The sequence below is a fragment of the Oryx dammah genome, unplaced genomic scaffold (assembly GCF_014754425.2).
Source record: "Oryx dammah isolate SB20612 unplaced genomic scaffold, SCBI_Odam_1.1 HiC_scaffold_5, whole genome shotgun sequence".
In the NCBI taxonomy this organism is placed as follows: Eukaryota; Metazoa; Chordata; class Mammalia; order Artiodactyla; family Bovidae; genus Oryx; species Oryx dammah.
In genome coordinates this window covers 69,579,007-69,583,962 of record NW_024070189.1, presented here as the reverse complement: position 1 = coordinate 69,583,962, position 4,956 = coordinate 69,579,007, and the positions used below count along the sequence as shown (strand labels likewise).

Genomic DNA, 4,956 nt, shown 5'->3' with positions numbered 1-4,956 from the left:
GGTACTCTTTTAAATTCTTTTAGGTACTTGGGGTGAAAGTCAGTTCCTTCTTTAGTCTTTTGGGACTTGACAGCTCTAAGTAAATCCATATTCTAAGGAGACATTTTGGGGTGACAAATTTTATTCTCCACATCTTTTAAAATCTATATTCCCTTTGCCTAAATCTACAGCTATTCACCTGTTATTTAAAGCTCCTCTCTCTCCCTTTCATTCTCTGACTCTCCTTCTCTGAGGGCCTGCTTCTTAGCCTTTCAAGAGAAATAAGATCAAATACTGCTTGATAATCACTGATGTCAACTGAGACGAAATGAATTTTCATGGCAGGAGGAAAGGATGGGGCTATATCAGAGATCTGAGGTAGAAATGGAAGATGGTTATTTTCCTTTTGTGATGGAGTTGTCTGGTAAGTTATATTGTTCTTATGTTTGCTTTTTCTTCCCTCAGGGTCAATGCCATGGACATCTGGAATGATACCTCCCTATCAGAATTTATCCTTTTGGATGTGTTCAGCTACTCACCATATGACTTCTTCCTTTTCCCCTTGTCCTTCTGGGCTCTGCTACTGCCCTGGCTGGCAACATCCTCTTTCTCCTGCTCACTCAGGCTGACAGGTGACTGCACACCCCCATGTACTTTTTTTCAGCCAGCTCCCTCTCATGGACCTGACCATGATGGGTACAGTGGTGCCCAAGATGGCAGCTAACTTTAGCTCAGGAAATAAATTCATTTCTCAGGGCGGCTGTGCCACTCAGGTCTTCTAAATGGTCAGTGCTTCCTCCTGGCAGTCACGGCCTATGACAGGTACATGGCTGTGGGTCACACCCTGTGATAGGTACCCTGTGCTTATGAAATGGAAGACTTGCTATCTGATGGCCTGGCATCCTGGGTGAGTGGAGTAGCTGATTAACACAGGCATGGTCTTCAGCTTCCCCTACTGTGGCTCTCTCAGATGGACCATTTCTTCTGTGAGTTTCCCACCCTGCTGCACCTCTCTTATGCAGACACATCCCTCTTCGAGGACCTCATCTATGCTTGCTGTGTGGTCATGCTGCTGCTGTCCCGGGGGGTCATTGTGGCTTCCTATGCCTGCGTCCTCACTGCTGTGATTAACATGACCTCCACTGAGGGGAAACAGAAAGCTCTGACCACAGCTTCTTTCACCTAGCTGTGGTGCCTTTACCATGGGGGAGCCATCTTTAGGTACATGCAGAAAGCCTCTGCTAGGACATCAGTGGGAGAACGAGCCACCTTCATCTGCTATTCCATCTTTACCCCAATGCTCAACCCACTTATTTACAGACTGAGTAACATGGAGGTAATGAGAGCCCTGAAGAAAGTTCTAGGGACATGGAGAGTGTAGTCATGTCCACCCTTCTGGGGTTTCCCCTCTTGATTTTGTCTTTCCTCTGCAATCTCAAGTCTTCTTGTGGCTCAGACTTCATCCTCTGTACAAATTTGGCCCTTGTGCCTAGTTGGGTTGAGGCTACGAGCCGAGCAATCTGAAAATGTTTGGATCCAAGAGGTCAGTGTAACAGATGATAAGTGATCAGTATCACAGTGAATCTTTCCTCCACTGAGCACCACTCTCTCCATGCAATGAAGGACTGTAGATATATTATTTACCTTTTCCCCAGGTTTGCTAGGGAAAGTCTGTCTTCTGAACTGCATGTTAAAAGTGAGCAAGGAGTAGAAAGAGATTCAAAACTCATTGCCCACTGAAATGAGGTGCAAAGATCAGAGGTGGCCTGAGATGCAGAAACTGTGCAAACTTGGACAAGGTTACTTCATTCTCTGGGCTTCACGTTATCATCTGCATCAACATTGTTGTCATTCATTTGCTCAGTCACGTCTGACTCTGCCGCCCCATAGTCTACAGCAAGCCAGGTTTCCCTGTCCCACACGATCTCCCAGAGTTTGTTTAAACTCATGTCCATTGAGTTAATGTGCAAAACAACCATCTCATCCTCTGTCACCCCTTTTTCCTCCTTCCCTCTATCTGTCCCAGCTTCAGGGTATCACCATAGCTACCAGTAAAATAAGTCCAATATTTCATAGCACTGACTACTAATTGGAATTTCCCTGGTGGCTCAGATGTTCAAGAATATGCCTGCAATGAGGGAGACCCGGGTTCAGTTCCTGGGGGGGGGGGAAGATCCCCTGAAGCATGGAATGGCTATCCAATCTAGTATTCTTGCCTGGAGAAATCCATGGACAGAGAAACTTAGTGTAACACAAACTCAAATTCAATGTTTCTGACGGTGTTAAGCAATATGATGAGATTTGTCCTTTCTTGAAATTGTACTTTAAATATAAGTATCAATGTGTAAAATATCAAAGAAAAACAGCTAGAACTTCTTTTTAGTTTTCATACATGAAAAATACCTTGGGAAGTTCAGAGATTGCAAATTTGTCATTCCATGCTAGTAGGAATTTGAGGGAAGATTGATTCTTTATCACTGAAACCAAGTTTAGAAGGGAAATAAGGTGTGAGGAGAAAACTTCAGCAAGAACTGGCTTCTATCATGTTTCTATCACAAGGGCTCTGGAGAGATTTGTGAAATAATCTCTTAAGCCATGCCTTCGACAAACATATCCCTGAATGCTGCTGCTGCTGCTGCTGCTGCTACTGCTGCTAAGTCGTGTCAGTCGTATCCGACCCTGTGCAATCCCATAGACGGCAGCCCACCAGGCTCCCCCGTCCCTGGGATTCTCCAGACAAGACCACTGGAGTGGGTTGCCATTTCCTTCTCCAATGCATGAAAGTGAAAAGTGAAAGTGAAGTCGTTCAGTCATGTCAGACTCTTCGCGATCCCATGGACTGCAACCCACCAGGCTCCTCTGTCCATGGGATTCTCTAGGCAAGAGTATTGGAGTGGGGTGCCAGTGCTTTCGATATCCCTGAATAGAGTCTACCAAAAAATCCCCCCTCAGTCATTCCATTTTCACTACTCCCAAGAGACCTGCACTCATATCCTGAGAGCCGAGGGCTTTGGGGCACCAAGTTGGTGTGCACACACAGTAGTGAAGGAGGGGGCACAGTCCAGTCCTGGTCTAGATACTGATGCAAAGTGTTCCAGGTAGAGGGGACAGCTGAGCAAAGGCTGAGGACAGTGTTCGAAAGCAGAGAGCGCCAGGGAGAGTCTGAGGGAGAGCTGGCTAGAAAGCACAGCCCACGTCTCGTACAGCCTGATAGATATTTGAAAACATAGGGCTTTGAGTAGAGAGGAAGTATGATCTGCACCCCCCCCTTTTTTTTTTATAAAATTACGCTGTACCCTGTAGAGTCCACCACAAGGCTCCTATAGTCGTTAAGATGAGATGGCATCTTGGCATCTCATGGTAAGAGGTCATGGCACTTGGACTGTGGTGAAAATTTAAGATAGCAGAAGTAGGCAAGTTCTGGGTACTTGTCTTTGGTCTTTTTTTAAAAATTAAGTATAGCTAATTTACAAAGATGTGTTAGTTTCAAGTGTACAGCAAAATGATCCTATATATGTGTGTGTGTGTTCATACTTAGCATATATATATATATATATATACATTATATATATATATTCCCTGTGCTATACAGTATTCTGGGTACATTTAGAAGGTTAAGTCAGCTTATTAATTAATGTTTTTAGCTCATGGTTTTAGCAAGGATAAAATGAGTAACTGCATTTAACATACTGTGCACTGTGAGCTCTTTGTTAGTTCTTTCTATTAAAAATGCATATATATTTTAATAATCAACATATCCCTTTGAAAGTGATGGGCAATTTTGTGCCATTTAAAGGAAACAAGTTTTCAGGTGGTTCTTTATAATGTCAATGAGTTTTTGGGTGGATGTATTATAGACCAACATGTGTGCTGCCCAACATTTCATTCTGCAACCTCCCTAGTGTCCAAGGGGACTTGGTCCTGGTCACTCCTTCCCGCCACTTCTCACAGACACAAGTTTCCAGTTGTACTAGACCATCCCCACACCACTTCCCCTCCTTCTCCCTTATGGACTCCACTGGAAACCATGAGTAGGTGGGCATCATCACACACTGCAGCCCCAGGATCAGACCTCCTGTGCATCTGCAGGGAAGATGAACCAGGTGGACAGGCAGTGCTGATGACATGAGGGCTGTCTGCCTTGTTGAAGTCAAAGAATTGTAACTTCACCACCAGCCCCAGGTGAAGGGACAGTTCTCCAGCAGAAGGACCCTCTGCTGGAGAACCTGGTTCATGGAGAGGTTGTCCATTGGGGAAATCAGCTCTGGGGCTGATCATGACCACCTCCTCCATGAACAAGGGTTCCACCCAGTGTGTGGGGTTCTGGGGCCTTCACCTCTGCTGTCCTCAGCTTAAGTGAGGCTGTACCTTAGCCAAAAGGTGCAAGTTCCACAGGTGAAGAGGTTTCTGTACAGATCTTCCTCTATTTACCATGCAGTTAAGTATGGATAAATGTACTCTAGTTGAAAATAGTGTAAATTGAAAATGCATTTAATACATCAGACCTACATGCCACTGCCCAGTACTGTGAGAGTTTTGCACCTTATATTACAAGCTGGATTCAAGATTGCCGGGAGAAATATCAATAACCTCAGATATGCAGGTGACACCACCCTTATGGCAGAAAGTGAAGAAGAACTAAAGAGCCTCTTGATGAAAGTGAAAGAGGAGAGTGAAAAAGTTGGCTTAAAACTCAACATTCAGAAAACTAAGATCATGGCATCTCGTCCCATCACTTCATGGAAAATAGATGGGAAAGCAATGGAAACAGTGACAGATTTTATTTTGGGGGGCTCCAAAAATCACTGCAGATGATGAGTGCAGCCATGAAATTAAAAGACACTCACTCCTTGGAAGGAAAGTTATGACTGACCTAGACAGCATATTAAAAAGCAGAAACATTACTTTGCCAACGAAAGTCCATCTAATCAAAGGTATGGTTTTTCCAGTAGTAATGTATGGATGTGAGAGTTGGAC

General features: G+C 44.4%; 1 pseudogene; it reads left to right on the top strand.

The window, feature by feature from the left end:
* Positions 1-454: 454 nt before the first annotated feature.
* LOC120864529 lies at positions 455-1,360 on the top strand (annotated as a pseudogene).
* Positions 1,361-4,956: the final 3,596 nt, after the last annotated feature.